Below are 12938 nucleotides of genomic sequence, written 5' to 3'. Positions count from 1 at the left end.
GGTTAAGTACAATTTCCCTTCGCGATGGGTAAAATAAGTACAGGAAACTCGGGATTAACTTATACCCTCTTGATAGCTCAGAGGTAACGTCGACTGGAGTTGCTGGTCTCTGCTGTGTCGGGATTGTGACCCGACAGTACCCATCCATTTGTCACTTATAAATTCCTTCGGTGATAATTCTCCATCAGAGATATTCTGAGGTATTGTGAATTTGATATTAGCGATATTTGTAGCTTCATGATTGTATATAAATCACGGTGTGATAAAAAAACTCATAATAAGAGCTGTGTGTTCCAAACGTACCAATGAACTACAATGGTGCAGGTGGGTTAATGCCAAGGCTAAGTACAATTTCCCAGCTCACGACAGGTAAAATAAGTACAGAAAACTCGGGAATAACTTATACCTCTCTTGATAGATTAATGGTAACATCGACTGGAGTTGCTGGGTCTGTGCTGTGTCGTGGGATCGCGTCCCAACAGTACCAATCCATTTATCACTTATAAATTCCCCTTCGGTGATAATTCTCCATCGGAGATATTCCTGAGGTAGCATGAATTTGATATTATTGCATGATTATTTATATATTCATATATATTTATATATATATATATATATATATATATATATATATATATATATATATATATATATATATATATATATATATATATATATATATATATATATATATATATATATATATATATATATATGTGTGTGTGTGTGTGTGTGTGTGTGTGTGTGCGTGACCATGTGTATGCACATACAATGCACCTAGTTTCCGTGTAGTCCAGGGTTCTGGTGAAGTCCATGAAAAATGTGAGATCGATTTCAAAGGGAGTGGAGGAACACTGGCCTACCTCCATTGATGTCCAGTTTGTCTTTATTAACTTAGGCAGTGAGTTTCATATCTGGCATCTATTCACCTGCAGCAAGGAGTATCAGTTTTATCCCAAAACACTAGCAATGGAGCACCTAGCTCAATCCTTACGTAGATATTCTTTCTAATGGAAAAAGAGGTATAGGGGAAAAAATGCACATTTTTGTTATTTACATCAGCAAAGATGTTTTAATCCATCTAAAGCAAACCTTGTTATTTTCAGCACTTTAAAATGTTTGCATTGTTTGTTTATCGCCAAACCCACGTACATATATCACCAAAATATTAATTTGTGTGTCATGATTGCTGCACTGATTTTATCTAATAATATTTTGGTAAGTGTTCCATTTCGTTTATGGCCTAAACTTTTTGTTGTTGTAGCTGTCGTTTCCAACTAAAAGAATCGTATTTTAGCATCACTAAAATAATGTTCACATGCGAGTTAAAGTAACCATTCGGCCACAAGCCTGGATGAAATGTTCACCAGGGAAGAGTTTGAGTACGATATTTAATATATCATTAGGCTCTCATTATCAATAGCCATACAATCAGTGAATTCACATTTTGGTTTTAATTCCGCCAAATAAATGGCTAGAATAGATAACTATAGATTAGGGAATCACCATAATCAATGGGGAATACTTCTGATGGATTAGCTAGATATTCGTAATTAATCATTTTAAAAGGATTATAGTATCATTATCAATCAATAAGTCAGCTTAGCTTAAATATATCGAGAGCAATTAATATGGTTAGGATAAATGTATTATTATTATTATATTTTTCTTTTTCTTATTATTATTATTATTATTATTATTATTATTATTATTATTATTATTATTATTATTATTATTATTATTATTGAATGAGATTTCCGCATCAGCTACATTCAGTTTATTTTTTTGATACCTGATTTTTCATGGTTGCTGCACTCTGCCAGTAACTCACCGATTTTCGTCATTCTTGGAGAGGAAAGCAATTGCAAACTTGGGTAGTTCTATTACAGAGTAACGACAAGGGTATCTGATGTCTGGAGTTATCCTTGTTCGGGAGATGAACTCCAGATATCAGTTGCCATCGTCGTTACTCTGTAAGTGATATACCGCATTCGTCCAAAATAAAACTACCTAAGTTTGCAATTGTTTTCTTCTCCAAGAATGACAAACATCGGTGAGTTACTGGCAGATCGCAGTAACCCTAAAAAATCAGTTGTCAGAAAGATATGGAAAAGTCTATATAAACTGAATGCATTCAGTACTATGCTGGAAAGAGGGTCTCCTGCGTATATAGTATTATTATTATTATTATTATTATTATTATTATTATTATTATTATTATTATTATTATTATTATTATTATTTGGTTTTGTTCTTATTAAAAGGGAATAAGTGAGAGATTAGCATTAGTACTGTTTATCTACAATAATTTTGAAATATTTGTCCTCTTATCAATATGAAAGAACAGTTTTCATATGACAAAATTTAGTACTTAACACTGGTATCCATTTTGAGACTGAACTTTTTGCCTCACTGTCCTTTCTGCAACTACCACTAGTTATATCGTTGCTAATCATTATGAGACATTATGCATTTTCGGTGCGTTTTTGCCACTGTTATAATTTTTATCGGAATTTTTTCGAGTACAAAGATTAAAGTTCCTGCGTTCTTAGTGTGCGCGACACATTTTGAAAGATTCCATCCTGACTCCAGCAAAGGCAACAAATGACTGATTTTGACAAGGCAGACATGCTGGATATTTGAGAATATGTATACATATATACATAGACATATATGATATATATATATATATATATATATATATATATATATATATATATATATATATATATATATATATATATATATATATATATATATATATATATATATATATATATATATATATATATACTGGGGCTTATATACTGCCAATGAACCAGTTTCCTGGATTTACACGTACATGGGTAAGGTCGCCATTTGAAATTAGACTTCTTTTTACACACACACATGCACAAAACAGAATGCAAATTGTAACCAACAGGCAGGCTATATTTATATATAATGCAGACATTGGCAAACAAGCAAATTAAATATATATAATATATAATAATAATATATATATCGTCTCTTAGGGTAATTCTTAGAAGGGGGAGCTCCAGGATAATATCAGTTAATATATGTTCTGTTGGGCCAACAACGGATCGGCAATCGGGCTGCGACCAGGAATGGTTTAAAATTTTAATGGCAGTTGGGCTGAGAGGACACAGATTGGCAATGGAGCAGATGGTATAGGTTATGAGTTAACACCGCAAAACTGAGAGAAATGAATATAAACTTTACACAAATGCACGTTCTTAAATACTAAACACGTAATCACAGTCATGGATGAACACATGTTCACTGTGCAAAGAAAACTTCAACACTTGTATCACTTAGACTAATTTGCCTTAAATTTGGGGCAGGGATCTGGATATTTATCACTGGATCTTTTACTGGAAGTCAGGCACGTTACCAGGGATTTACGGGACGCCAAAGCACAGGAAAAATGCTTGGAGGAAGGAATTAAAGTTTAAAGGAATGGAAAATTTAAGGGGTTTCCTGGCTATTGACTTTGCAATTAACGAACCTGGTCAACAATTGCGGGCGCCAAACAATCGACTCTGCCATTCATCGAAGATAGTTCAACTAGCGTTGAAGAACGCAGGGCAATGTGTTCTGGGAGTCAAGGGATCCTCTGAGCATCTTTCGGACCTGCAAGAGTCATACAGCCAGCAAAAAGAACAGAGGAAGGATCCTTAAATGTTAAGTACTTAAAGGTTAAGGTCCTACCTGGCTTCAAGCCCTACTAAGACTAATAACCATTCCCCCATAACTCAACTTTACTCCCACATGATCAGGCGATTGAGTCTGGTTCAAAAATACCAGCCACCATTTCCCGCCATATTATATATATATATATATATATATCAAATGATATATATATATATTATATATATATATTTATATATATATATATATATATATATATATATATATATATATATATATATATATATATATATATATATATATATATATATATATATATATATATATATATATATATATATATATATATATATATATATATATATATATATATATATATATATATATATATATATATATATATATATATATATATATATATATATATATATATATATATATATATATATATATATATATATATATATATATAGATATATATATATATATATATATATATATATATATATATATATATATATATATATATATATAAATATATATATATATATATATATATATATATATATATATATATATATATATATATATATATATATATATATATATATATATATATATATATATATATATATATATATATATAGTTGTATATATACATACAGATACATATATATATATATAGAAGTATAAACCATATACATATAAGAAGAAACCAGTGGAAAGGAAAAGATTACATACTAGGTACCATTCGCTTTCTTGTATTGCGTGCACATCGTCGGGATACAGAGTAAAATTAAGGAATAGGAATGTAAATTTCATAATAAAGATTAAAACTCTAACGAGCAGAGCATCCTTCCTCTAGAAAAACCGGAGTTTAAAAAATATTGTTCTTCCACTGTCATAAGTAAAAATACTTTACATATGCTTGATCCTTTAAAATGCTGTTAGTGAAACAAGCAATTGTTAACAACAAGGAACATATGTACATCCATATAATTTTATAAGCCAAGTAACTAATTAGTAGAGAACAGAGCTAAGATTCTTCGGTTGATTATTGAAATGTTTAATAAAAAAAAAGATTCAATACTGCAATATTCTGAATCACAAGTAATCCCCCTGGCTACTGTTCGTAGTTATTTTAATAAGGAATTAAAAAGTATGGTAAAAGGCAACGATGCTCCGATTAATCAGTTTTCTCCGCAAAATTCAACGTTACTGTTGGTAGTGTTTCATAATCTATCTAAATGGTTAGTTCGGGTGAGATATATTTTATTGTCACAAATATATCTCAATTACATATAAAGAATAATACAGATATATATATATATATATATATATATATATATATATATATATATATATATATATATATATATATATATATATATATATATATATATATATATATATATATATATATATATATATATATATATATATATATGTGTGTGTGTGTGTGTGTGTGTGTGTGTGTGTGTGTGTGTGTGTGTGTGTGTGTGTGTGTGTGTAATGCTTTTCAAGTTATAGTCTTCAAATGGTAAGTTTTACCTGTAGCTCTCAACAAAATTTTAGAATTGATGGAATTATGTGTCATATAATGTAAATTTGGTTTCAGCGAAAATTATTACCTCAAAAAGTTTGGAATTGCTACGGGCAGTCCCCTGTCCCCTGTGCTCAGCAATCTGTGTCAGGAATTGATGGCAGGAAATATACGTTTTGATATGTTGATGACAGATTCTGAGTTTGGCCTATATATGAAAATTTGAACTGTTTTGGATATGTTAAATAATTTGGTACATTTTAAATCCACGGTTGAAGAAGAAAATAGTTGTAAATTACCGTTGTTATATGTTTTGGTGCATTGAAGGGATAGAAGCTTCTATTTGATTTTTACATGAAACAAACCAATGTAAGTCCCAAAACCCTTTATTATTCGAATTACATGTGAATATAAAGCTTTGCTTATTTAAGGATATACAGCCAGGAATTCTCAGATGCGGAATTATGTAAAGTTTATGACATATGAGATGCCTTAAAATACCCAAAGTTTTTCACTAATAAATCTTAGCAAAAACATAAAAGCATTTTTATTTCAGTAAGAATAAGGAACATTTTATGAATGTAAATATTTTAACACTGCCACATAACGTAAATCATAAATTTATACAAGAATTACTGAAAAATTTTCAGATAATTATTGTTGTTTTTAGGAACTAATGAAATGATCATTCTTTCATAGTTCGTAATTCTCAAAAAAAAAAAAAAAAATATAGCAGCTGCATTCACATGATTACTTATCCTGCATGTGACAGTAAATATTCAAGTCAAACTGGTAAAGAACGGGATTACCTGTTAAACAGCACTGCGTAAACTGGAAAACGCAACTGACCTAACATTTTACAATAATATACTGAAGAGAAATAAAATTGTATTTGTCTTTATTAAACATTCTAATAATCATCTTATAACTTTTAGTTTTAGTTTCATTACAGCTGATAGCTCCTTGTTTTATAAAATTGCAGGGAAGTACGACATCACTTAGAGGTTGCTTGTCTCACTAACGGCAGTTTGAGCGCACCAGTGTTTGTAAAGCATTCGTATCTGTTATAGGGTAAGGAAAATAATTTCCTTTTAAACTACTGCTCTTATGCAATGAAAATTTTCTGCTAGTTAAAGTGTTTAATCTTTGCTTTGTAAAAGTTTCCGTTTTTTGTCTCCATATCTTTATTTTACTCTGCACTTCAAAGACGTGTACAGTACATAATACCCGAAAGTTCTTGGTACCTGGATTTTGATTTCCCTTTCTAGTGGTTTCTACGAACATATTTATCATTAGTTTTGTGGCTTATTAGTAATATATATATATATATATATATATATATATATATATATATATATATATATATATATATATATATATATTTTATATATATATATATATATATATATATATATATATATATATATATATATATATATATATATATATATATATATATACACACACACACACACACACACACATATATATATATGTATATATATATATATATATATATATATATATATATATATATATATATATATATATATATATATATATATATATATATATCACACATTACCACAGGTGAAAAATAAGAAACAGAGGGTGTAGGTCTGACCGGTTTCGACTTTATTTCAAAGCCATTGACAGAAGGACTGATACAGAGTGTGAAGTCACAATATATACTACAAGAACAGTACTGACGAACATACACAACCGTTAGAGGCTCCATATCCCCACTCAGGCCGGTGTCGAGGTAGGAGTACGCTTAAAAACTCATTTGGCTAAAAATCACAATAGACTCTCAGGGGACATTGCTGATAAACAGACCATACCCACCTCAGATCCACACCTGACAGGTGTCATGAAGGCAGGTTTGGAAACTCATTAACATTACTACCCTCGTACTGTGTTTACAAATATGATAATCCCTATTTTCATATATCTCTACTGCCTACCTTAAAAGTTTAAACAATTTACAAATTTCTTTTGATATTAAAGGATCAAGTTTATACATCCCTTGACTGATATTCATATTATGGTTGTAACTTTCATTTATGAAGCTAGATTCAATGATGTTCCTTTCCAGTGCATTATTAGAATATACAATCCTTTTGCCCCTTCCCAGTTGATAGCATGATTGTTCTCACTAACATGTACAAATATACCACTGTTCCTTGTGCATATCTCACACATTTCTTATGTTGTTCAATTCTTTTTCCAGTGCTTTCCCGGTTTGGCCAATATAAAAGTTGTCACAAGACTTACACGGAATTTTATATACACGCCCTTTAATATTGTCTGGGAGTTCTTGATAAGTACATTTTCATTGTTGTATTGTTCTTAAATGCGACATTAACACCAAAATTCTTAAGAAGATGAGGGATATCTTTCATACTATTATTATAAGGCAGAACAAGCAAAATTTTTTTGTTTGTAAGGTTCTTTCTGGTTTGATACATAGTCTTTTTGCCGCTTCATATGCACCTTACAACACAAAAAATGATTTGGTTTAACCTTCTGCAAGAATATGCGCGTTCAAGTAAGAATTTTTATTTAAAAGAAAATACTGATTCCAACGACTCAAGTGAAATAAACTAAATAAAAAAAAATACGGTTATCAAAATATTTAGAAGATGCCTGTGTTTTAACCAGATGTTATGTCTTTTGAAGTTTAGAATAGTAAATAATAAATTGTTCTGTTCTCAACACGAAGAAAATGCCAATCAGATTACCCGAATAGTGATGTGTCGTTGATGGTGGTGATCTATCGCCAATCGATGTATGCAAATGATAACTGCCAATGGAATTCCCCGCAACGCATTGCTAATGTGGACTGCGTCATAGGCACTGCCTGAGGACAAAAGCACTCAGATTATAATTCATAAATAAAAGGTATTTGAAAAATAATATGGCTGACTATGTTCCCATCGGTTTAGTTTTTGTTGGCTATTAAACTAACAATATTTTTAAATAAATGGCATGGTAAGACAGAATGTTTAGCATACAATTATTGTAGTAGACTTTGAATTATTATTACTATTATTGTTGTTTTTGTTGTTGTTGCTCTTATTACTATTGATGGCTTCCCATTAAGTATTACCACTACTACATATACGATCATTGATAATTATAAAATATAGTATCAATTCTTTTTATTCTTCATATTTTCAGTTTAAGAATAAAAATTATCTAAATATGAGTTTCAAACTTATCTTTCTTATTATAAAAAAAATGAAAACATTTTAAAATTTTCTCAAAGCAGCTTGTTCTGTTGGCAAAACCCAGTTCCTATTCAGCCTTAAATTATAATACCTATCATTGATGGTTTTATAAAAAAAATAAATCCCTGACGTTATTATTCTGACCTTTAGAGTTCCTTCTTTTCTGATAAAGTGATTGAGTCAGTGTGGACGGTGTTGAAGATGCGTGGTATATAGGTATAGTTTTTATGATGCAAGTGTTAAAGGTTGTAGGCGGGAGGGTGACTGGTTTGGTGTAAAAACTGGGCTGAGACAAGGGTGTGATATGCTTCCATGCTCTTTAAATCTCTCTAAGGATTAAGTTAAGCAAGAAGTCGGAGAAAGCGCAGTAGTTATGGGTACCAAGTACAATAATTGGATAGGTTGTTGAATAGCTGATTTTTTGCAGTTGATATTTTACTGATTAGGGATAATGAGGAGAAAATCCAGCGACCACGGAAGGATTTAAATATTTTTTTAAGAGAGGAGCGCTGAGATTAACAGTCATCAAGAGCAAGGTTTTGAGGTAAAAGGGGACTATGAATATGTACAGTAAATTTTATATATGGAGGGTGAGAGGAATGAAACAGCAGATTCTTTTCAGTTTTTGTGTATATTGTACAGGAAGTTAGTATGAGAGAGTAGGTGAATCACAGAGTAGGTGAAACAAGAACAGTACATGGAAATGCGCACAATACTGGGAGGATGCTTTGTTGTACACATTACCTTCGAATTCTGGTTCTGCACTTAAACTGAAATCAGCCTACTTCCATCTTGATATTAACTGCTAGGTATGCAATGCGCAGCCATGTATGCTAGTATAACAATTTTACATAACATTTTAACATTTTCATTATTTAAGCAAAAATTTTCATTATGTCTAATCGGGCATATTAGGGAAGGTTAGGAACATTTATTTTATTAGCGCTAGTGCAAAACTCTTTATTAAGAACCCTGTAAATAATCCTGTTGACGAGCTTGGTAGGAAAGCAGTTATCAGTAAAATATGTTAAAAGAAGGGTAATTTCCTTATGAAAACAGACCAGTTAGATGGATGGTAGACAGCTCTATATACAAAAATAAAAATTATTTCCCAAACCTAGCTCTTGTTTTCGTAATTTTAAATTTAATTCTATTTTTACTCTTGTTTATATAGCTGTCTCCCTTACATCTAACTGGTCTGTTTTTCATACGGAAATTACCCTTCTTTTAACATATTTTACTGATAACTGTTTTGCTACCAAGCTCGTCAAAAAGATTATTTACAGGGTTCTTAATAAAGAGTTTTGCACTAGCGCTAATAAAGCTTCCCTTTTATGTCCGATTCCCATATTTGCACGATGAATCCTTAAGGGCTGAATTTACTAACATTGTACAAAAATACTTTGTTGCATTAAATGTTAAACTTATTCCTATTAATCCACTCACAATTGGCTCCTTGTTTCGATTTAATGATCGTTCATGTAATCTGGTTTATGGTTTATGTAATGATCGTTTATGTAATCTGGTAGTGTACAAATATTCTTGTCCCAGATGTACAGTAGTCTGGAAACTTACGTGGGTTCTTCTTAGAGGATAAGGGTTCGCATAGACTGCCCCAAGGGAGTTAGTTTCCGTACTGGAAGTTCACTATCAAATCCCGAACAGTCCAGCATACGTGAACATAGCTAAAAATGTAGTTCCCATTAAATATGACGATTTCATTTTTGTGGGTCAAAACTCCAGCCCAAATGAATTATTGATCGTCGAGAGTCTCTTCATCAAGCAACTTATTCCGCAGTTAAAAACCCAGTCCACCTCCACGCCCTTGTACCTTTCTTAACCTGTTGTTTTTATATACATTCCTTTAGTTTTTGTTTATCTCTCGCCATGGTAGGTTGACCCCCGGTGCTCCTCAAATATTTCTTAACTTTGTCATCTTTTTTCTTTATTTTTTATCTGAACTTTGAATAAACATATGTGCTTTTAATGTCTTGTGTAATTTTGTCAGTCTTGACTGTACTTTTATGTATGTGTGAAGTTTTGGTTTTCATTTTTAATCAGTGTATAAACGATTTTTTTTAGACAACCTGCAAATTCATGTAATTTATATTGGTCGTTATTTATTGTGCAGGACCCTGAAGATGCATTCAGCCCACGTACTTCCCCAGGTCACATCTGGGGCAATTAAACAGGTATATGACTCCTGAGGTCATCAAAGGTTGAAGGTGAGATTAGACTCTCATCGTGGCGTAAGTTCCCGAACGGGTGCTAAATTATCAAACCCCGAATTTTCATGCATAAGAGACCACGGGAAAAATGCAAATATAATATCAATTACAAGGATTTCAAAATAATAGGCAAAGCTCGAATGACCACCAACTGTCAATACTAGAATCTCTTTTTATTAAACAACTAGTTCCCAATTAAATACTCAGTCCACGTCAACACCTCTATACCTCTCGTGAGTTTCCGTTGGAACCAAAACGGACCCTGAATGTCACTCAGCTTTTGCCTTCAGCACTATTTGGTATTCATTGTTCCTTTCTGTTATGTTTCTTTTTAAACTTTTATGTAAAATTTCTTTTTTCTCGTTTTAAAATCTGAGTCTATTTTTAATTCTGTTGTCTTTTTAATTTATAGCTTTGAAAATGGGACACATGGTCCTGAAACGTCAGCATAATAAAAGTACATTGAAAGGAAATAAAAGGGAATTCTCCTTCTCCCCTAACTCGTTGCTGTTCATCAGGTTTAAAGCAACTGCCTTGGACTTTGATATTATATATATATATATATATATATATATATATATATATATATATATATATATATATATATATATATATATATATATACATATATATATATAATTTTCATCTGAAACTCAAGGAAGTAAATATGAAAGCGAATTGCTCTGGCAATTCTGAAGCTTATTCAGCGTACAGGTGAAGTCCTTATTCATCATGTAACATGATATGTAGATACTGATAATTCTGATAAGGATTTCATACTCCAGACATTAATAATGCAACACTTCCCCATCTAATGAAAATCCGCAGTGAGGTTAATTTAGTTCCTATGAAAGGCATTATTACAACAATTTAATGATATTGTCCATTACTTAATTTATCAGGTTTGTTCCAACAAAATTTTGATACATGAATCATTATGTGCTTAGAATCACTCCCGTTATTTTTTTGTTTTTGTTGTTTGTAAATTAGGGGTAGAAAGTTAATTTTGATTATAATAAGTTTTACTTTTCTAAATACTTCAAAATTTTCAGTTGCTTGTAGTTAAGTGTTAGATAATTAAATTTTCCATGAAACTGAAATGTAATTAGACGTCTATAAATGTCACAAAATGTAGCTAATGTTGTTTCACAGATTTTTCTTCAGAATGAAAATAAAAGTGTTCTATCCACCCTCGCTCTTTCCCTGCTGTAATATTCACTTTGGAAAGCCCTCTCTCCAGTTTCAAATGAATTATATTTGTAATTTGGTTACAATGCGTGAAAATAAAAAGGATATAGAATTAGCTTGGCCACATATATTTTCGTACACTCTCTTATTTCTTTTCTTACACAACGAAATCTTGTTTATTACAAGAAATAAATTGCACTCTTAAGGTTACAGGGAATGTTCGCTCTCTGTCTCTCTCTATATATATGTGTGTGTGTGTATATATATATATATATATATATATATATATATATATATATATATATATATATATATATATATATATATATACACACACACATATATATAGAGAGAGACAGAGAGCACGTTATATTCTCAGATTTCGCCATAGTACCCTTCTTCACAGTCTAGACACGCTGCCATATAAAGCCCCCTCTAATCTCTTCCCCCTCTACCGACTTTTTGTTTCTAACTATTTTATTCCTAATGGTGTTTTTGTAGCTGCCTATCAATTTGAAATTATTTAGCTTCCTGTTGATGGGTGCAATAGAGTTGTTGTCCGGGACTGTAATTGCACCCATCAACAGGAAGCTAAATAATTTCAAATTGATAGGCAGCTACAAAAACACCATTAGGAATAAAATAGTTAAACAAAAAGTCGGTAGAGGGGGAAGAGATTAGAGGGGGTTTATATGGCAGCGCATAGACTGTGAAGAAGGGTACTATGGCGAAACTGGCAATCATGTAAAGAGCGAAGCAAACAACATCTGCAGAACATAAGGCATTATAATCAGACGTCGGCAGTTGCCAAACACTGTTGGAAAATGATCACAGAATAGACTGGGAAAACATGAGTTTTCTGTACAGGAACACCAACAAAACATCTAGACTGGTTGTAGAGAACGCCTTCATAACTTGCGCCAACAACACGATGGCAGGGAACACCGGAAACGGCTTTGAAGACAGCATATCTAGAAAAATCGTATACTCCACAGTAGCAAGGAAACGAAGAAAAAACGTAAGAGAAAGCACGGAAAACGGTCACCTAGGAGGAAGGATCAGAGAAAGACCAAGGTCAAGAGGGGGTGGAGGTCACAC

This window comes from Macrobrachium rosenbergii, chromosome 54 (genome assembly GCF_040412425.1).
Source record: "Macrobrachium rosenbergii isolate ZJJX-2024 chromosome 54, ASM4041242v1, whole genome shotgun sequence".
Taxonomy (NCBI): Eukaryota; Metazoa; Arthropoda; class Malacostraca; order Decapoda; family Palaemonidae; genus Macrobrachium; species Macrobrachium rosenbergii.
The sequence above is the reverse complement of the archived record's forward strand: the minus strand, read 5'-3'. Positions refer to the sequence as shown.